Here is a 22687-nt window from a genome sequence, read left to right as displayed (position 1 = left end):
CAGCTGAGCCACCTGCAGCATCTACTGTTTCAGAGAAGGTAGAGGCTCTGTCTTTTCACTGCTTTAAATCCTGGCCAAAAGACACACTACTGCTTTTATAATGCACTCCGAGTATATTGCATTAAACATGGCAGCTGTATGGAAAGGGATTTGGGAGCTATAGAGAAGTACGTTCCAAATTCCATTAGAGCACATTAAAGAAAATGAAATTAGCATAGGAGTGCAAAGACATATCAAGCCATCAAACAGGGGGGAAGGCTCTGGGTGAAGCATGAAGCCCTACGTGTATGGGCAGTCCTACGCTGCTGGTGTCGTACTGAACTAACACAGCAGGGTTAAACTGGGAGGCTAGGGGCCAGCCCTGTGGCACAGTAGGTTAAGCCTCCACCTGCAACACCAGCGTCCCATATGGGCACCAGATCAACACCTGGCTGCTCCACTTCCAATCCGGCCCCTGCTAATGCACCTGGGAAAGCAGCAGAGGATGGCCTAAGCGCTAGGACCCTGCACCAATGTGGGAGACCCAGAAGAAGCTTCCGCCTGGCCCAAGGCTGGCGACTGCAGCCATTTGGAGAGTAGACCAGCACATGGAAGATTCTCTCCCCCTCTCTCTGTCTCTCCTCTTCTGAAACTCTGCCTTTCAAATAAATCTTTATTTTTTTTTATTTTATTATTTTTTTTTGACAGGCAGAGTGGACAGTGAGAGAGAGACAGACAGAGAGAAAGGTCTTCCTTTTGCCGTTGGTTCATCCTCCAATGGCTGCCGTGGCTGGCACACCGCGCTGATCCGAAGCCAGGAGCCAAGTGCCTCTCCTGGTCTCCCATGGGGTGCAGGGCCCAAGCACTTGGGCCATCCTCCACTGCATTCCCGGGCCACAGCAGAGAGCTGGACTGAAAGAGGAGCAACTGGGACAGAATCTAGCACCCCAACCGGGACTAGAGCCCGGTGTGCCGGCGCCACAGGTGGAGGATTAGCCTAGTGAGCCGTGGCGCTGGCCTCAAATAAATCTTTAAAAAGCAATAATAATAGAACACCACCTACTCTTTAAAAAGCAAAAACACTGGGAGGCTAATGTGAAAAACCTACAATTCCAGAGGAAGTACTATCTGGTGAAGATCAGCTGGCACAAAGGCTTAGCAGGGGCAACCTCCTGTCACTAAACACGGGAAATTCTATGTGTGGCAATGACCTCTGGCTACTGAGGCAATGCTCACCTCCCCGTCGTCCTCCCTAACAGACACTCGGCTTTGCCCAACTGAAAAACTGCTTTGCCCAGCCTTCCCTGAAGCCAGAAGGCGCCATTCAATTCGGTCCCGATCAATCGTGTGCATGCAGAAATCCACTGGGAATGGCTGAGAAAGTCTAATTTCCTAATGGGAATACTCGTCCTCCTCCCTGTCTAGAAGGTAGTAAGGAGGCTGATCTACAAATCTTTGAGAGAAAGAAATGCCATGGGCTAAGCATGGCAGAGCAGAGAGACAGAAGTTTCCTGGGACGCTAGTGCCATCTTGAGGGGCTGCACCAGCCCTGGGTGGCCAACCTCTGGACTTCGTAGGTGAGGGGAATAAAGCCCTGTTTGGCTGAGCCATTGTGACTGAGTTTCTATTTCATGCAGCCAGGGGCCATTCTTTGCCAACATAGAGTGTTACACGGACACAAGATTTCCATGTTCTGTAAGGTTTGGGGCTACCAGGGTAAACTCAGCTCCTCGTTTCAGGACTTCTAGGCCCTGGACGCCTGGTGGTGCAGTGAGGAAGGCAGAGAAGAGGGTCTCCCAAATCTAAAGGACCGTGGCGGCTTCCAGCTCATGTTCCTTCCCTTGGGGACGGTGTCCCACCAAATCCACTCTCAAAAGCAGGGCTCCAGGCTCGCTCTCTCCTTTCCCTTCTTCCCTGGCTCGCTCGCTCACTCTCCTTCCCTTTCGCTTTTCCTCATCAAAACAACACGCCTTTCAGGGCATACAAACATAAATTCTTGGGGAAAAAAAGAAACATAAAACCATCATAACTTTGAGTTGAACACTGTCTCCAGAAATTCACGTCCACCTGAAATCTGCAAATGCATGCCTATTTGGAAACAGGGTCTTTGCAGACATAATCGAGTCAAGATTACAGTGGATCAGACAGCATCCTTATGAAGAGGGGGAGACACATACATGGAGGACGTGTGATGATGGAGGCACAAGGGGCCATGGCAGCAAAGCCAAAGAATGTCAAGAACCACTGGCAGTGACCAAAGGCAGGCAGTGACAGGGAGGACTTTTCCCTAGAGCCTTCACAGCGAGCATGGCCCTGCTGACCCCGTAGAGCTCTGGTCTTCAGAACCAGGAGAGAAGTGACTTCTGTTGTCTTAAGACATCCATTTTGCCGTACTTTGGTAAGGCAGCCCTAGGAATCAAAACCCTAAACGACATTGTCACCAAGTCTAAAATTGTTCCATTCCCCCCGCTCCGCCCCGGGTCCAGGAATGACCATTAGAGATCAACATTGAAACCTGGCCAACAAGACAGGTTCCTGCTCCAGCCACCATATTTTAAATCATTCCACAGAATTTCTATCCCTCCTGTCACTTTCCCTTGAAATCAAACAGCATCTTGAAAAGTCTGACATCAGAAAAGGGAGAAGATGACTTTTAAGTAGAAACGCCCCTGAGAACAGCTTTTCAGGAACCCTGGATTTGCCATTAATTATTTCTCGCTTTGGGTCAGTGCCTCTTCTTTCCTCAGCTTCATTTGTCTATCTCCGTTAATTGAAGGGTTTGACTAGAAGAGCTCCGCGGTGCCTTCTGCTCTGACATCCTGGAATTCCAGTGGGCATGCTTCACATGGGTAACGTCTGACACATGGTACTCAGACACACAGGGACATGCAGGCCTGGTTGGGATGAAAAATCAGACAGCAGGCCCCGACTCCTGCTTAGGGCTCCTGTTGAGTTTTGTGGAGTTCAATGATACAAGTACACCTCAGCTTATAATGGGATTGGGTCCCAATCAGCCATCTTAAACTGGAAAATCCTAAGTCCAAACCAATGTGATACACCTAACCAACAATCAGCACTCAGCGGCATGGCCAGGCTGAGCAGAAGCTGTAGCTGCTACCACTGCCCATGATTTCAAGAAACGACCCCACCACACATCACCAGCCAGGGAGAAGATCCTAAATCAAACTCAAGATTCTAAGTAGAGTTTCTATCAAATGTGAATCATTTCTGTACCACCATAAGGTCAAAAACTCCTAAGTTGAACTATCCTAAGTTGGAGACCGCCTATACATAAGAATCTCATTCCCAGGACAGCTCTTAGAACTGCAATATCATATTTGATTTTATGTTTGCTTCACCCTACTGGACTGATTCTTAAGAGGACTCTAAGAGAAATTGCTAGAACTAAATTCATGTCTCCCCTTCCCATTCTTTTTTTTAAGTTTTATCTATCTATTTGAAAGGGAGAACAACAGAGAGAGGAAGTGACAGGAGACAGAGATATTCCATCTCCTAGATGAGACAGATATTCCATTTCACTTCACAACTGGCCATAACAGCCAAGGTTAGACTTGGCCAGACTAAAGCCAAGAGCCAGGAGATCCATCCTGGTCTCCCACACAGGTAGCTGAGGCCAAGAACTTGGGCCATCCTCCACTGCTTTCTCAGGCATGTTATCAGGAAACTGGATCAGAAGTAGAACAGCTAGGACTCAAATTGGTTTCCCAGTATGGGATTGAAGCATTGCAACCAACGGCTTAACCCACTCTGCCACAACGCTGGGCCCTCCCTTTCCCACTCTTAAGAAAAACTTGCACTTACAAAGCTAGATAAATTATTCGTATTATAAGAGATATCTTTATTTTATGAACAAAAATTTCTCTTAAACAGCATAACATGGCCGGCACCACGGCTCAGTAGGCTAATCATCTGCCTTGCAGCGCCAGCACACCGGGTTCTAGTCCCAGTCAGGGCACCGGATTCTGTCCCGGTTGCCCCTCTTCCAGGCCAGCTCTCTGCTGTGGCCAGGGAGTGCAGTGGAGGATGGCCCAAGTGCTTGGGCCCTGTACCCCATGGGAGACCAGGAGAAGCACCTGGCTCCTGCCATTGGATCAGCGTGGTGTGCTGGTCGCAGTGCGCCGGCCGGGGCGGCCATTGGAGGGTGAACCAACGGCCAAAGGAATACCTTTCTCTTTGTCTCTCTCTCACTGTCCACTCTGCCTGTAAAAAAAAAAAAAGCATAACAAAGTAACTGCTTAACCAGCTCCTCCCCCATCTAAACAGCCCAAGTTCCTTCAGATTTTTTCATCAAATGCACCAAATTCTAATTCCTTGATCATGTTGGTTGCTTTCTCCTGAACTCCAACCACCTCTCATCATACTTTGTAAGAATGCTAGAGTATAGCGGTCTCAAAATCAATCAATACATCTGAAACTTAGGAAAGGAACACCTCTTGGAGGTTGAATATCATCTTCTCAAAATATTCCACAGGTTACAGAAAACGCACTGAAGTCATGGGAAAGAAAAGAATCCTTGCTTTTCACAAAGATACACTTAGTAAACTGCATCACAGTATTATAATGATCAGACATAAACATTTTTAGTGCTTGAGATGCATATAATCCTTGTCAGGAATGGTTTGAGGATGCCAAAGAGGCTCGAAGTTCTGCAGCACACTCCGTTTGGACATTTACCCACAAACACAGGCAAGGTGACCTATGCCTAGCAAGGACACAGAAACCTTAAAATAAGATACTGTCCCTAATTCTCTATCAATAACACTATTGACTATTATGCTTACAGTAAAGGAGAAAAATAAACCACAAGAATGGATTGAGTTCCTTAAGTCATAAACTGTAGGTCTATATAGAGTTAACTATCATAAAGTTGACTCAATCCACAAAGAATTGTTTCTTGCTTATTATATCTGTTCTCATTCACCCAAAAATGAGATTAATAATATCATAGGGTTGTTGTGATGGTTAGAATTTAAAAACAAAGAAATATAAATGTATATCTATAGCCTAACATTAAGGGAGTACTAAATAAATATCAGTTACTGCTATTACTGTGGACACAAGTAGAAAGAGGATTGAGCCAACAGAATTGGCTAATGGATTAGATGAGAAAGTGAAGGAAAGGATAACTCCAAGAGTTTTGGTTTGAGCACCTGGGAGGTTCATGTCAGGAAAATGCAGAGAGGAATGTGTTTGAAGAAAGGGTCCAATGGTCAGGTCGGAAGATGCAGGAGCTCCCAGTTCATTGTTTCTCAATGAAGTCAGAGGCATCCAGCGTGTGAGAGCCTGGCTCTGTCCTGAGCACACTGCCACCCCACAGCACTTCCCCCACACCCCACACCACGGAAAATAGGGAAGTAAATGCCTCCAAACCACCAGGTAGCACGGAATGCTCTTTTGAGACTTATGACCATGCATTTAAAAAATTCCACTGTCTCCCGTACCATGCTTTATTCCTCCAAAGATGTCCTTTTCGAATGCACAGAAGCATGAACCACAGAAAGCCCATCTTCTCCATCAATCCTCGTTTTTCCGTAAGCACTTCATTACGTTAAATGTCACCATCCGCCCAGCCAGGCTAGACGAGGGAGACATCACACAGCAAGACGGTGATAGGAAAGGACAGAGGCCTTCTGTCCCCTCGATGAGATTTATAGCTGAGGGGGTGATGCCGGAATTAATGACACGAAAACAGGACGTCTCGAGGCGGGAAGTTTTTTCTCGCATTCTTACAGTCTATGAGATCTGCTAGGAGATCCCTTGTGAGAAAAGTACCTTGCTAAACAACACCAGAAACTGCTAATTGCCTTTAACAGAGTTTTAAAAGAGTCCAAAGTCAATAACTCCTCCTGCTTACTCTTCTTCCTGCTGGGAAACCAATCAAACTGAACAATCACACAATTCTTTGAGCTCTTTCTAATCCAGCTACATAAAGTCCATTTCTGTGATCCACAAACCTAGAAGCTCACGCCTGGCTCTTGTCTGAGCACACTGCTACCCCTTGGTGCTCCCTCCCACATCCTGCACATGCCAGCAGGGTGCACAGCCTCCTCCTTGTGTCATGTGGCCACCTCCGCTGATGTCTTCTCCTTCAAAAACCCCATTGCCAGGGTGGGCGTTTGGCATAGTTAAAGCGTTGTTTGAAACAACTGCACCCCACATCCAGTGCCTAGGTTCATGTCAGGGCTCTGCTTCCAGTTCCAACTTCCAGTTTATGCACAGGTGAAGGCTCAAGTACTTGGATCCCTGGCACTCATTTGGAAAGACTTGGATTGTGTCCCCGACTCTTGGCTCAGTCTGGCCCAGTCCCAGCCATCGCAGACATTTAGAGAGTGAATCAGCAGATGGCAGACCTCTGTCCCTATCTCTCTGTCTTGCTGCCTTTCAAAATTAAAAAATGAAAATAATTTTTTTAAAATGTCACCCAGGAGGCACCCAGACTCTACCCTGACTTCTGTCACCCCTCCTGTGACTCTCCTCCTCTGATGACGACTTCAACTCTGGGCTGGCCATCCTCTCTTCACTTCTTCCTGATGACTTCAACGTCCACACTGCAATCCGCCCAACTCCTCGCCTCACATTTGTGTGACCTCCAAACCAGCTCTTTCACCCCAGGCCCAGCCACCACCACCCCCATAGTCACACCCTAGGGCTTGCCATCACTCAGAAGCTCACTGCCTCTGCGTCTGGAAGCCACCCTCGTCCAGTCCCCTACCTTGCTGTGTATCCCCCTCTCACACCCCTTATACCTCTGAGGCCTTTACTCACTTCTTCACTGTCTATCCCACTCTTTACACCCCTCCTTATGTGGCTTAAATTAAAAAGCCCATCTGCATAACCACTCTCGTAAAACACCTCTCACCCCTCTACCATGCTCTCCACTCCCCTGTCCTCACCTCACCAAGCCCCACCCTTGGTTAAACCCTACAAACCTTGTTCCTGGCCTGCATCTGTGCAGCTGAAACTTGCAGACAACCACGCAGACTGGACTCACTCCACACCTTCCATGTGGTTTCATCACATCGCCAGGCAAACTGCTCTTCCCTGGTGTGCCCTCTTCCAGAGGATCATTTCTCACCTTCTCTCTCCTTGAATCTCCCCACACCCTCCTCACCTCCACGCTCAGCCAGTGATGTCACTTCAATCAGTGTAACGCAAATGCCTGCAGCCAGCCACCATCATCTCACCCTCCGTGAACCCACTCAATGCCACCTCCCCACAGAGGCTTCCCAGGGCCACTCTGGCTAAAGCAGCCTCCTCCTGTTTGCACATTTAGCTTCCATCTCTCCTTACTAGAGTGTGAACTCCTGGCTTACCAAGTCATCCCCAGCCCCTGGAAGAGTAGCTGCATAGAGCAGGTGCTCAGGAAAAGTCAGTTGACCGGCTGACTCACTCGGTGAAGCCACACCAGCTTCCCTACCACTGTGAACAACGACCTGCTGTTGCCAGCACACCTCCAGCAATTTTAAATACACAACTTCCTGAGCATCTTTCACTTATCCCTCCCTTTGCCTCCCAGTGAAAATTAGCAGCGGGACTATTTAGCGGGGCCACACTTAAGTATTTTAAAGAGAGGCATACTGAGGCTGGTGCTGTGGCGTACTGGGCTAAGCCTCCATCTGTGGTGCCAGCATCCCATATGGATGCCGGTTTGAGTCCTGACACCTCCTCTTCCACTCCAGCTCTGCTTTGGCCTGGGAAAGCAGTAGAAGGTGGCCTAAGTGCTTGGACCCCTGCACCCATATGAGAGACCCGGAAGAAGCTCCTCGCTCCTGATTGGCCCAGCTCCTGCCATGCTTCTATTTGGGGAGTGAACCAGCAGATGGAAGATCTTTCTCTGTCTCTCCCTCTGTCTGTAACTCTACATCTCAAATAAATAAATAAATAAATCATGAGACAGAGAGAGAGAGAGAGAGAGAAATGTATACTGAACTAAAGACCAGAACTTGCAGCATATTTAGAAAAGAAATCAATATTACAATTTGTATTCCTTCCTTCCCTCCCTCTTCTCCCAAAGAAGCATCCCTCATAGTACCCCCAAATCCTGCAAAGCAGAACCCCAGAAGCAGCCTGCTCAGGAGAGAGGGATCAGACCCCTGGCTCCTGACTCCATCCTCCTGAAATCACCCTCCTCTTGGGCGATTCCCCCCCCCACACACACACACTGATGAGCCTCCGCTCCCCTCTTGAGTCTGCAGACACACTCTTCCTGTTTGCCCAAGAATGGCAAAGCCGTACTGACATTTACAAGACAAGCAAATAGCCAGAAAAGAGATACTGTGGCATTTCAGTACACGAAAAGATTCTCATTGTCACTGATCATTAGGGAAATGCAAATGAAAACCAGAGTAAGATATCTCTCTGCACCTTTTGTGATAGCTAAAACTCAACAAACCAATCAACCCTGGCAATATCAAGCACGAGCAACTAGAATTCTCACACATTGCTAACGGGAATGCCAAATGGTGCAGTCCTTTAGGAAACAGTTTGGCAGTTTCTTATAAAGTTCAACATATACCTTACCACACTGCAATCCCACTCCCAACCATCTACCCAAACTACACAAAAACCTGTACACCAACATATACAATGGTTTTATTCATGATCACCAAACACTGGAAACCACACAAATGTCCTTTAGTGGGTGAATAAACAAACTGTGGGACATATATCTAAAAGTTGTATTACTCAGTGATCAAAAGGAATGAACTATTTATATTTGTAATGTCATTTATATGACATCCTGGAAAAGACAATACTAAATGCAAAACCAGATGTGTGACTGCAGCCTCCTGTATTTATGACTTTGGGAGGAACACAATAATAAATAACACAGCAACACAGACTGAAGACAAATCATCTTTAAAGAACGTGTGTCTGACCTACAGTGGCTATACTCTAGCCTTGAAGAACTGACATAATGACGCAATACCTAAGTGTCATCTTGCTGCCTGCCATCTGAGTGCAGGGCAGTGATCCATCTCAGCCCCATCTTGAACAGGGCACAAAAGGACCTCCAAACCCACAGCCACCTGGACCCTCTGACTGGCTGAATCAAAATGACTGGCATCCTAAAGGCAGACACCACCTTGCAGCCTTGTCCAAGTGCCTCATCCACACTGCCTTCCATGGGCAGCAGCACAAAACATCTCTAAGCCCAATGACTGGATCATGAAAATTACAAAGTGGGAGTGGAAACCCTCTTTCTCAAAATCTGGTTGACTTTAAAGAGGTTATCTCAGCAGGACTCAGATAGGAGACACACCAAGATGGCTACCCACGCACCTGCAGATCTGCTCTGCAAGTAGGAGCCCCCCCCATCCCCCCCCCCATCACCAATTTCTTGGCCCTGGCCCTCCCTTCCCAACAGGCCTGTTCTGTCTCAGGATGCATCCACACATCCATAGCATCCCTATGGACCCGATGCACTGCAGTAAAAACCAGGCTCCTTTGTATAACTCGAAGCTACAGATCTGCTTTATAACACCGGAGACTCAATTAAGTGTTGCTTCCTGGGTGTCCAAGTTGAAGAAATCTATAGATTATTGTTCCATTACTATAAATCAACTTAATAGATTTATTCTTTCACAAGAGTCTGATTTTCATTTTGTGTTTGAAGCTAATGTTTAATGTCATGGTTTGCCATGAAAAGCTCCAATTTTAATAGAACAGCAAATAGTACAAACAGTAGCCTTTTTGTAAATGAGGTAAATTTTGAAAAAATACAGAACGAGAGAGCATACTACAGTGAACTCCAAGGGCCCATCATTTGCTAGCCTGAGCTGGACTGCTGCTTGCTAAGGAGATCCCTTTTATGACTCTTGTTCCAGTGTGCTTAGTAGTAGCATTTCTTTCACTCTGAGAAGTACACCAGTTTACGTAACAGACTCCACTCAACATCTACAACTGTCAACTCACAGTCTATCTTAGCTCACCTCTAACCTCACTAGCCCTACATGCAACAAATTATTTGGAGGGGCCAGCATGTGGCTCATAGGGTTAAGCTGCTGCCTGCAATGAAACTATCCCATATTAGAATGCTGGTTGGAGTCCCAGCTGCCCGACTTCTGATCCAGCTCTCTGCTAATGTGTTTGGGAGAGCAGCAAATGATGGTCTATGCACTTGGGATCCTACCACACACTTGGGAGACCAGCATGGAGTTCCTGGCTCCTGGTTTTGGCCTGGCCCAGACCCAGCTGTTGCAGCCGGTTGGGGAATAAACCAACAGACAGAAGATCTCTCTCTCCCTCTGTCATTCTGCCTTTCAAGTAAATAAATTTTTTAAAAAGTTATTTTGTGACAAATTCTAGCTATTACATCATTTCATCCATAAACATATCTGATGTCTTAAGGGTGGATTTTAATTCTTTGATATGCAAAATATTGATATATCTTCAATTCAGAACTAAGTATAGTAAGTACAGGCTTCAAAACTCACAAGTTTCATAGCCTGTAATTTTAACAGTTAAGATACATTGCACAATCCCAAAAACTGTTTAGTTTTTAAATTGTTTTGTTTTAAATTTATTCAGTCAACAGAAATAGACACAAAGAGAGCATCCATCCTCTAGTTCACTCCCCAGTGCCCACCACAGTCAAGGCCAAAGCTAAGACTCAGGAACACACCCAGGTCTCTCACAGGAACTGCAGGAACCCAGCTTCTTGAGCCATCACTGCTGGGGTCTGCGTTGGCAGGAAGCTCAAGTCAGGAGCTGGAGTTGGGGCTGGAACCCAAGCATTGCAATAAGGGACGCAGGTATCCCAGTCAGCATCTCACCCACAAGGCCAAGCACCCACCTCGTAATCCTCATTTTCATCCTTAATCCCCATTAGACTATTAGCCAAACTCTCTCGTTTGCCACTTCTACTTCTCTGCAGTCTGAATAACTCTGCCGGTGAGTTATGTAACTGAAGGTCAGTAACCCTAAGCAGGGTGGGAGAAAGTGACACTGTTTCTGGAGGATCCCAGAGGGGTGCTGCAGCTGTTTGGAGGCATTTGTACAACAAAGAAAAGCAAACTTCGCCATGGTTTGAATTTAAATCATGGTCTTGGTGGTAGGTTATTTCACCACTAGGTGTTGCCTAACTGAAGTTAACGCTCCTGGCTTCTTACTCCAGATGGTAGGCCTGCTCAATTCTAAGCTGTCTCCAAAGACCCCATTAAACAGACCCACAGAGACTCACAGGGAGAGGAGAGGTTTCAACAGTTTTCTGGAGAGCAAATGGCAGAGGGCAGGAGACTAACATTTGAGAGGAAAGAGGAGGCTGGAGCCCTAAAGATGTCCCTGACTCCGAGACGGCAGGGCTGCAGGGAGCTCGAGGGGCTAAAAAGGCTGAACCCGGGGGCACAAAGTTCAGGTCTCTGTACAGAGCGGCACACTGCACCCACCCCTCACATGTCAGCAGTCAGGCACTCAGCTGCCGTCTCCCTCTTTATGTCAAAGCACCATGCTTGTACTGCCCTGTCAGCTCTCATCCCGGGATGGATCTCTCAGGGAAACCGCATGCTCGCAGGGGAGAGCTGGAGCAGCTATGACGGCACTGCGGGGAGAGCCGGAGCAGCTATGACGGTGCGGGTGCCCTCTGAGAACTTCTCAGGAGAGCGTTCCGGGACCCTGACAATGGAATCCATTTGCACTTCACCCTGGTACTCAGTGGCCCAAGGGTTGAGATACTGGAGCCCCTGAGGAGGATATGGATCTATAGCGCGCTATTTATCGTGCAGTGAACAATGTCAATGCCGTCAGATAATGAACAGTTTTCAGCTTTCAGAATTACCTTACAGACAAATCATGGAAACTAACTGTGGCCATGGAACAAAATATTTCAGTAACTTTGGTAAGGTGCAAGTAAACACCAAACTACAGGGCATGAGGTAGAAACCAGCAAGGAGGAGTGGTGACAGTATTATCTTACAGAATAGAGCATCAAGTGACAGAATCAACGGCCCATGGAATGAGAAATCTGGTTTTTAATAAGCACAATGTCTGGAGTTGTCAGATTGACCGGCCGGCACCGCGGCTCACTAGGCTAATCCTCTGCCTTGCAGCGCCAGCACACCAGGTTCTAGTCCCGGTCGGGGTGCTGGATTCTGTCCCAGTTGCCCCTCTTCCAGGCCAGCTCTCTGCTGTGGCCAGGGAGTGCAGTGGAGGATGGCCCAAGTCCTTGGGCCCTGCACCCTATGGGAGACCAGGATAAGTACCTGGCTCCTGCCTTCGGATCAGCGCGGTGCGCCGGCCGCAGCGCGCCGGCCACGGCGGCCATTGGAGGGTGAACCAGTGGCAAAGGAAGACCTTTCTCTCTCTCTCTCTCACTGTCCACTCTGTCAAAAAAAAAAAAAAAAAAAAAAAGATTGACCAAGAGAAAGGCAGTGAGAAGGAGATGTAGTATGATTTCATGGCAAAATGTCCCTAGATGACAGCTGAGGTGGATAAATCTAGAAACAGTAGGACGTGCATACTGAAGCAAGACACAACCACAGCAGAACAAAAAAACACAGCTAGGGGGCCGGCACTGTGGCACAGTGGGTTAACGCCCTGGCCTGAAGCACCAGCATCCCATATGGCGCCAGTTCTAGTCCTGGCTGCTCCACTTCCAATCTAACTCTCTGCTATGGCCTGAGAAAGCAGTAGGAGATGTCCCAAGTCCTTGGGCCCCTGCACCCATGTGGGAGACCTGGAAGAAGCTCCTGGCTTCGGATCAGCGCAACTCCAGCCATTGCAGCCAATGGGGGTGGTGAACCAGTGGATGGAAGACATCTCTGTCTCTACCTCTCTGTAACTCTTTCAGATAAATAAAATAAATCTTTAAAAAAAAAAAAAAAAGCATGGCTAAAACTAGTTAGCCTGTAGGTTTGGGGTCTGAGAGGGGCAGGAGCTGTGCTTTTTGATAGAACCCCTGCAGTCCTGTTTGATTTATTAACACACTCATGCATTGCCTTCAAAAAGCTAAAAATCTGCAGAGAGGAGAAGGAAAAATAATAGTGCATTTTATGAAGTAAGAGAAAGGATGTCTTGAAAATAGTATGGCAAGAACAAGCATGGAATGGTTAAGCTGGATACTGCATAGCTATGGTAACAGATGCAGCTAATTTAGGACACAAGCGAGGGTGTTGGAAAGATCCAAGGAAAACGTGGTGTTAATGGGAAGAGGAATAAATTCTAAATAAAAGGATGCTGGGATAATCGGTATGCATACTTTGCCATCTGACACAAGTAGAAGAGGAGAGAGCTGCTCCAGCCCTCACTCTTTACTGGGTCTCTTCACAGATTTTTTAAAAGGTCTGGCCGGCGCCGCGGCTCAATAGGCTAATCCTCTGCCTAGCAGCGCCGGCACACTGGGTTGTAGTCCCGGTTGGGGCGCGGGATTCTGTCCCAGTTGCCCCTCTTCCAGGCCAGCTCTCTGCTGTGGCCAGGGAGCGCAGTGGAGGATGGCCCAAGTGCTTGGGCCCTGCACCCCATGGGAGACCAGGAGAAGCACCTGGCTCCTGCCTTCAGATCAGCATGGTGCGCTGGCCGCAGCGCGCCGGCCAGGGCGGCCATTGGAGGGTGAACCAACGGCAAAGGAAGACCTTTCTCTCTGTCTCTCTATCACTGTCCACTCTGCCTGTAAAAAAAAAAAAATCTATTTATGTATTAATTTGAAAATAAGAATGACACAGAGAAAGACAGACAGTGAGCAAGATCTTCCATCCACTGATTCACTCCCCAAACGTCCACAATAGCAAGAACTGGGCATGACTCAAGCCAGAAGCCAAGAACTCTTTACTGGTCTCAAATGTTCACTGAAATTTTTTTTTAAAAGCAAAAGCCCAGAGATTCTCATGGGGGTTCCATACCAAGGGAAGAAAGCAAACATAATGAAATGCATGCTGAATAAAATAACACAGGCAGAAAATCATATTCACTGTTAAATGAGATTCTGTCTTCTAAAGTCCTCATGCACTTCAAAGTTTAGTAACTTCATTTGTTCTTCAAGAAAAAGAATTTGTCAGTCACATTCCAAGGCACTTATATGGATTTTCCCTTCAATAACATGGTTCACAACTGAGCACAAGAATTTCACTACCCTTTCAAAATTCTGCAGAAAACTGCCAAAGGACTGTAAAAATAGGAACAAATCTGCATCGTTTCTGGTGCCCAGGAAGGCTGCCATCCACGCAGCAGGAACTGTGAGCACCAGCGTCTTTGCAACGTTGGCTCTTCCCATCCAGGAACACGACGTCCCATCTCCCGAGTCCATACAGTAGTTCTTATTTGGTGAGAAAACGGTTCAGTTCAGCCAATTTCATATGTAAGGACACAACAATGCAGTGTTCTTACGGTTGCAGCTCTGTTCTCCCCTTTGTCCCAAATGGCATTCCAGTCTTGTGGATTTCTTTTTTGTCTTAATTGGGCTTGCTGAAAGTTTATCTATCTCATTGGCTTTCTAAAACAATCAACTTGTTAAATAAAAGGTGGGGCCAATGCCAGGGCTCAATAAGCTAATCCTCCGCCTAGTGGCACCGGCACCCCAGGTTCTAGTCCTAGTCGGGGTACCAGATTCTGTCCCGGTTGCCCCTCTTCCAGGCCAGCTCTCTGCTGTGACCCTGGAGGGCAGTGGAGGATGGCCCAAGTGCTTGGGCCCTGCACCCCATGGGAGACCAAGAGAAGCACCTGGCTCCTGGCTTCAGATCAGTGCGGTGCGCTGGCTACAGCGGCCATTGGAGGGTGAACCAACGGTAAAGACCTTTCTCTGTCTCTCACTCTCCACTCTGCCTGTCAAAAAAATAAATAAATAAATGGTGGATGGAGGACATCTAGGGAGGCAGAAAGAACTCATGAAATGTGTAGAAATGTGTAGACACTGATCAGGGTCGGCACGGCTTCAGGAAGCAGAAACCCATGCCAACCAGCCCCAGCAGAATGAAGGGGCAACCACGTGGACCTAGAACCAAAGTCAAACTGGGTCTCATGGAAGCTATTAGAACTGGAATCAGTTCAAGGAGTCATTAACCAACCAACAAGGAGAGCAAAGGGAAGACCCATGATTTCTCTCCTGTTTTGGAGGATTCTGTCTTCTCATCCTGGCCCCGGCCCCTGTTTGCAGTGGCCTAGTATGACTGCCAGCCCTGAGAGTCCAAGTTCTCACAAGTCCATGCCTGGTCAAGCCAACTGTCTATAGGGGGCTGGGGCAAAGGGTGACAAATGATCCTTGGAGCTGTGACTGATGAAGTCGAGGGATTTGCTGCTCCACCTGGTAAGATTTTGCAGCGGGCTCAAGGCTAAGCACAGGGGAGTCCATTGCAGGTCACAAATGAAATACAGGTTTTTGGGCAGCCACATCCTAGGCTCCCTGGCTTCCAGGTCCCACTTGTGAAGCTCATGGAGTCAGAGGCCTCAAATCAGAAAAAGTACGCTAAGGTTAGCTACTGCCGGCTCAGACCACACTTGTGTATCTACGTCTATTTTCACCTGCATCTGTCAGGATGCTTAGAGTTGATCTTGCAAGCTGGTTAAAGCCTGCCTTCACTAGAAGCCCCCGCCCATAAAACTGGGAGTCCACAACCCAGGGTGGAAATTCTGGTAGACTTCCTAGAGCCCTTGGATTTACACCCCACCCCTCACTCCACGGACCATACAATACCCAATCAGTCCTTTTGCACTGAGCCTTGGGATTATCCTAAGAATCAGATGTTAGGATATTGCCACTTCTTCCAGGAAGGTCCCTTATTGAATCAGGGACTGGCTGGTACCATATGCTCTACAGAGTTCTTCAAGAATCTGGGCCCATTGTTTGTTATCTCTCTGTTGTCCACAATGATGACAGATCTGTTTTCCCTCTTGTCTTTGGTCATTTTGGAGAAAGAAAAGGCAGGCCCATGCTGCCATCTTGAAACCATTGCTATCTGTGTGCCAGAACCCTATGCCCCCAGCTGAGATCTCCCTCCTGGATCTTAGCCCAGAGCCACACACCTGCCTCTCTACTGACCACCCATACATCAAACTCATCTCAAAGTGACCATTGTCTTCCACAAACCACCTCTGCCTTGGATATGCTGGGTTACCCAACAACCCACCAAAGATAGTTCTGACCATCAGCCAAGCGAAGGGCTCCAAACACTCCTAGGATAAATATACTTTTTAAAGCATCTAAATAGTGCTCGTGGAGAGGAGTGGTACAGTCACAACACTCAGCAAGACAAATGAGACAATTCCAACTTCATAAAGTTTAAGGAAAACAAGTCTGATCTATTTTGTTTGAAGATACAAATTTAGATTATGAAACTATAAAAGGAAGCGAGTAAATGATTAAAATAGGGATTGATATTTGGTGCAAGAGTTAAGTTGCTGCTTAAAATATTTGAAAGTCAGAGTTATACAGAGAGAGAAGGAGAGGCAGAGGCAGAGAAAGTGGGGAGAGTCTTCTGTTCACTCCCCAGATGGCCACAATGGCCAGAGCTGTGCCGATCCAAAGCCAAGAGCTTCTTCCAGGTCTCCCACGTGGGTGCATGGGCCCAAGGACTTGGGCCATCTTCCACTGCTTTCCCAGGCCACAGCAGAGCGCTGGATTGGAAGTGGAGCAGCCAAGACTCGAACTGGCGCCCACATGGGATGCCAGCACTGGAGGCAGCGGCTTTACCTGTTACGCCACAGTGCCGGCCCCTGTTTTTTTTTAAGATTTATTTATTTATTTGAAAGGCAGAGTTACAGAGAGGCAGAGGCAGAGAGAAAAAGAGATCTTCTATCTGCTGGCTCATCCCCAAATGGCCACAATGGCTGGAGCTGCCTCTGTGTCTCCCATGTGGGTACAGGGGCCCAAGGACTTGGGCCATCTTCCACTGCTTTCCCAGGCCACAGCAGAGAGCTGGATTGGAAGTGGAGCAGCTGGGACTCGAGCTGGTGCCCACATGGGATGCAGACACTGCAGGCAGCAGCTTAACCCTCTACACCACACGCCAGCCCAGTAATCTTTTTTAACACTTTATTTATTTGAAAGGCAGAGTGGCAGAGAGGGAGGGAGGGAAAGAGGTAAGTATCTCCCATCTGCTGGTTTACTCTCCAAATGGTCGTGACAGTTGGGGCTGGGTCACGCAAAGCCAGGATCCAGGAACTCTGAGTGGCCTGCATAGGGGCAGGGGTCTAAGTACTTGGGCCATTTTTCACTGCCTTCCCAGGCACATTAGCAGGGAGCTGGACTGGAAGCAAGCAGGCAGGACTCAAACCAGTGCTCCAATATGGGATTTGGTATTGCAGGCAGCAGCTTAACACATTGTGCCACAATGCTGGCCCTCTTGCAATCTTTAACAGATCACTGAGCATAAAGAAAACTTAAAAATAGATCTGAATAATGCAATCAATAAACTTGCTTTAATTAAAACAGTCAGACTTTGTACCCTCAAAGACTAGACTTCCTTTCCACTTTATTCAATAATATCAGCAAAGTAGTCTGCTTTGGAAGATAGGTTTGGATGAGTCTTTGCTAGAAGCTTCTCTCTCCATCAGTGCTCTTTCAGTTTGGGATTCAGTGGTAGAGGACAGGCAATGTGGAGAATCACTGCTTTAAAATTCTTTCATAGAGGCCGGCGCTATGGTGTAGCGGGTAAAGCCACCACCTGCAGTGCCAGCATCCCATATGGGCGCCAGTTCAAGTCCCAGCTGCTCCACTTCCCATCCAGCTCTCTGCTGTGGCCTGGGAAAGCAGTGGAAGATGGCCCAAGCGCTTGGGCCCCTGCACCCGCGTGAGAGACCCAGAAGAAGCTCCTGGCTCCTGGATTCGGATTGGCGCAGCATCAGCCGTTGTGGCCATTTAATTGAGGAGTAAACCAGCTGATGGAAGACCTCTCTCTCTCTGCCTCTCCTCTGTCTGTAAATCTTTTCAATAAAATAAATCTTTAAAAAAATTCTTTCATAGTTTAGTTGGCTAAAACTTCAGTAGCCAAGGTGCGTGTTGGGGTCCAAAGCTGGGGCTGCAATCTGGTCTCTAGAGATTCAAAAATGCTATTCTAGGAATCTTGGGCATGTTCCTGTACACAGTTCAAAATGCCTAAACCACACAAAAATCCCTTTTGAAGGAAAAAAATTATCTGTTGACCCCAGGGTTGATCTAAGCGATTTTTATTAAAATGTAACCTAAATGTGTACATTCATAAAGACCAAGTCTAAACATCTCTGCTTCCCAGCTTTATTACTAAATGCCAAAGCAAATGTACAAATACAACTACCAAACTTCAAAGTGTCAGATTAATAAAAGTCGATTTACTGCAACAGGTCATGTTGTCTTGCTGAAAACACCATTTGGAATTAACAACATGCAGTTGTAGCCCGAGGTCTACTTTCTACACGCTATCATTTTTAGAACTTTGACAAGACTAATATAGGTGAAGCAAAACAGCCTTAATAACCTCAAAAACATGTTTGCATCTTGAAGACAATCAAATAGCAGCTTTAAAAAATCTGCCATCCATCTACTCTGGAGTGGCTACATAAATGAGGCATCATCTAAGACTAATAAAAATAGTGATAATCATTAAAATTTATTGAACTTTACTATATGTTCCAAGTCTCATGTATAATAATTCACTAATTCCTGTAATATTGCTATGAAACTAATATCACACACATACAATGCTATGTTCTCATAAGTAACTGAGGAACAGAGAGGTTAAATAACTTGCCCAGAGTCTTACAGCAAATAGAGAAAAATGGGATTTGAAGTCAGACAATCTGACTCCACTTAATGACTCACAAAGTACCTTTCTCATTACCTGAGATGCAGGGTACTTCATGTGTGTTACTAGCTCAGTGTAGGTGGAGATCGAATCAAAGTATTGCTAACACCAACAGCAACTTTCCCATTGCTTTTTGGACCACATCTGTTTGCAAGAGATCTTCGCTCCTTGCCAGTATAGCAGCTGTTCTCTTCATCTGCCAAGCAGGTACCGTGGGCAGACTCTCCACTAGTCACACTCTGGGCATCCTCCCCTCCCCTCCGGCCCACTATGATGCTGCCCATCAGGCCTGCCCTTGGCTCACCAGGAAGGGGAAGGCACAGAGGACAACATGGGCCTCAGCCTCAGTTTGGGACTTGTCATCATAATGATCCAGAGCACACTTTCAATATTAATGACTTTGTCACTGGAATGAAACCACTAGTTTTAAAGAATGCCCGGATATCTCAAAATACACATAGCCTCAGAACCCCGGGGGTCTGAGGGACCTGTGTCGTGGAATCATGAGCTCACACCAGGGGCCACTGTCAGGGACAACCCAGGAGACTTGTCTTGTGTCTGCCGAGGGGGTAATTGAAGACATCATTCCAACCACTAGATCATCTTTGGGAAAAGTTCCTTTGAGCCAAGAATCATTGTGCTTTTATTAAGTGGTTATTTTGTGTTCTGGCATGTGGTGCTTCATGCTTTTCCTAAATACAACTTATAATTACATGCTCATTTGAGAGATTTGTCTGTTTCTTACACTTGTCTCTAAGCGCTGTCAGGGCAGAGGGCCACGCCCAACTGCTTCAACCCTTTGTTCCCAGAACCTCTCACTGACACTGGCCAGTCCTCACTGAATGCCTGTTGAGTGAACAAGTGAGTGAATAAATGAACACACACATGGAACGTATGAGCCGTGGACAAGTCCATTTCGTTTTTGCATGAGCTGCTGGGAAGTTTAAAGCTGTGTTTGTTCCTGCTCAGAGCCAGCACAGAGGGTTGCATGCTTATGTTTTCATAAGAGCCTCAGTCTAAAACATATTATGTCTCTATCTTTGATTTGTTTTTTCCTTTTCCAGATACTTCCAAGGTAGGCTGCCTTGCTATAGTAAACTATCTTAAAACCCCTGTGGAACGAGGTAGGAAATCAATATATTTAAAAACCTTGACACTAAGTCCTTTGCCAATAAATACACCTGATCATCTGTAAACTATAAGAACAGTTGAGGTTTGCTCATTTCAACACTATGAGTCATATTTAAAACAAATTCAGCCCAAGCTGGAAATCACAGGTGAAGTGCCATTGCAGGCATGGCTGTGTGCTGTTCCTATGACAAACACGTCTCTGACTGGACCAGCCAGCAAAATAGGGCTGGCTACAAAACTGTTATGCATTTTGGATCAAAGAGTGATTTATCTTCAGTGGTTTTCCAAAATGTGCTGATATCATCCTAATAACAAAAAGTTTGCTTCAACTGGTACCTGTTGGGGAGGAAGTGAGGGGGCTGGGCAAGGTCCTGGTCTACAGGCACAGGGAAAGTCTGCTTGCTTCACAGAATGAAGGCAGAACATCAGAAAGTCAAAACCTCAAATGGGCTAGCACCCTCTTTAAAATCTCTGACATATATTATTCATATGCTAGTGGGAGGTGTCACTTGCAAGGCTGAAATTCACTCCAGTGTTGGCCAGCTATTGCTTTTTCCTTCAAATGAAACATAGTCTTCAAGTCCCATCAAGGAGAACACCTCTCATGGCACAGGTTAAACATCTCATGAATCCCAGCTAGATCACAAACGCGAGGAGAGGTGGGGACACCCTCTGCAATTCCCCAGCTTCAGCCAGGACGCGGAACCTGGCCCTCTTCAGGGGTGAGTGGGCATGAAATGCCCGCTTAGGAAACAGAAGCCGTTTCTATTCTTTATGAGGCTTATGGGAGTCAGCTGGATCCTACAGGATGAACTGCCAGAGAAGAGAGGCGTGGGCGCAAAGCAACAGACGGGTGACACTTGCATATCACAGAAAAATGACAATTTTTAAGAATTTGATAGGATGTGGGCTGGGGGGGTTGCCTCTTCAATTTTTAGGTTTTATTATTTTATTACTTTTTTTTTTTTTTTTTTTTTTGGCAGAGGATGGAGATGAGGGACGAGAAACTGGAAAAGGAAAAGCAAGACAATAGGCCAGCCCCGCGCCTGATGAGCATCCCAAAGGGGCCCGGCCCTGCCCGCCCGCCCTCCCTCCATACCAGGTAGACGGAGGTGGCGATTTCAAAACAAGCAGCCGCAGACTCCCGCCTCCAGGCCCAGGTGTCCTCCTCCGCGGTGCAGGAGGAAGGTGACAAGGAAAGAGAAGGGAGGGAAGATGGTAGCTAAAGGGGCACAGGCCGGCAACATCTCCTCAGGGACAGTGGCCTTTTCCCTCTTCAAAGTGGTGCAGTCGCATCAGAATCCAAACCCCCAGGGCCCCACTCACGTGTCAGCTGCCTCGACCCGAACACAGCAGGCAGTGGCCGCTGCACCTGCTCCAGCTGCCCTGCGGCGGAGAGCGAGACCCCAGGGAGGGCGCCCAGCGCCCCGGAGGGCGGCGGCGGAGCAGGCAGGGAAGAAGAGGGTGGGCGGCCCCGCGGGCGAGGCGCTACGCTCCGGGCAAGGGTCCCACCGTCCCCACGCAGGGGCCAGCGTTTGCGGCCCGGGTTTTCAAAGAGCCCTCAGCGTTACATCATCCCCCGAAACCTGTCGGACCCACGGCGGCTACCAAGGCTCCTCGATGCAGTGAAAATCAACAAAGCAGAGGCCGCCTTACCTCCCGCGCGGCATCTCCTCCGGGTCTGCTCTTCCACTGCGGAGCGGGACGCGGGCTGCTGTGGTTTCTGGGCGCGCCTCATCAAGGCGCCCCGCTAGTCCGCAGCGCCGCGTGTCCCCCGCATCCCGCCAGGAATCCCTCCCGGCAGCGCGGCTCCTCCACGGCGGAGCTAATCTCGGAGCGCGGAGGCCGCTGCTCGCTGACAAAGGCGCTGTTCCCGCTCGTCCCTCACAGCCCTGCCGGGAGAATCAAATCCATTTCCCGCACGAGGCTGGGAGGAAATGAGGGCTGGCCCGGCGGTGCGCGCTGACAAAAGGCCGCCGCGCAGAGCCCACAGCGCCCCCTCCAGCGCGCACGGCCCGCCGCCCGAGGGCCGCGGTGCTGCAGTGCCCCCGCCCGCGCTGCCGCAGACCCGCGCCCGCCACCCCGCACCGCGCACCGCCCCGGCAGCCCAGCCCAGCCCAGCCCAGCGCCTGCTGCAGGACCGGTTACCAGGAAGCAATGCAGACCGGGGACTCCCTTAGGGGCTGTCTCTTCCTCCCCGGGATTTAAAAAGAAGAAAGCAAAGTCTTAACACTTGCACTTTTTTTTCTGTCTGGGGAGGACATGGTGTTGCCTTTGAAGAGAGCCATCAATGACTTTTGATCGCAAACGTATGAATTCCAGACCAAAAAGTGTCCCTATGCTAACTCGGGCTCCATTTTCCACTAGGACAAGATACCCGCTGCGGCCCCGCCCTCTGGGGGCTGTGGGCCCAGCTCTCTCACTGTCTCCCCCTACTCCAGAGAGCACAGGTGTGTGGCGAGTGGGCAGATGGCTGGGGAACAGGACACTCGGTGGCAGTCTCAGACCTGCGTCTAAGCGCTGTGTGACCTCTCTGGGTCTCTGCGTCTCCTGTGGGAAAGCACAGCGCACACAGGCACCCACCACTGCTGGGACTTTCTGAGCGTGTTTCTCAGGGCCTGGATCTCACGGGACAGAGCTGTGGAGACGCAGCGTGACACGATATCCACCGGCTCCCTAAAGCCCCACTAAATCAACATTCCAAGTGCATTTCTAAATGTGCTGGCCAGGGTGGGGCACTGTGACTCGGCAGGTTAAGCTTTCACTCCCCAGGCCTTCAGCCCTGGCGCAGTACCGCTCTCGGCTAATGCAGTGGGAGGCTGCGGTCATGGCTCAAGTACTAGTGTCCC

At 48.3% G+C, this 22687-nt stretch overlaps 1 protein-coding gene across 4 annotated transcripts in view; it reads right to left on the bottom strand.

Moving 5' to 3' along the window:
- Positions 1-21891, bottom strand: part of ADD2 (adducin 2) — a 111425-nt gene extending 89534 nt beyond the window's left edge. For 2 of the 4 annotated variants that reach the window (XM_051837627.3, XM_051837619.3), the window contains exon 1: positions 21495-21889. The gene's annotated coding sequence lies outside the window, so the exon portion shown is untranslated. Of the gene's footprint in view, positions 1-21164; positions 21292-21494 lie in introns of those variants that run through there. The other 2 variants (XM_051837642.3, XM_089327587.1) reach the window with 2 other exon arrangements.
- Positions 21892-22687: the final 796 nt, after the last annotated feature.

The sequence above is a fragment of the Oryctolagus cuniculus genome, chromosome 2 (genome assembly GCF_051225735.1).
Source record: "Oryctolagus cuniculus isolate XC-2025 breed Fujian yellow rabbit chromosome 2, ASM5122573v1, whole genome shotgun sequence".
In the NCBI taxonomy this organism is placed as follows: domain Eukaryota; kingdom Metazoa; phylum Chordata; class Mammalia; order Lagomorpha; family Leporidae; genus Oryctolagus; species Oryctolagus cuniculus.
The sequence above is the reverse complement of the archived record's forward strand: the minus strand, read 5'-3'. Positions and strand labels throughout refer to the sequence as shown.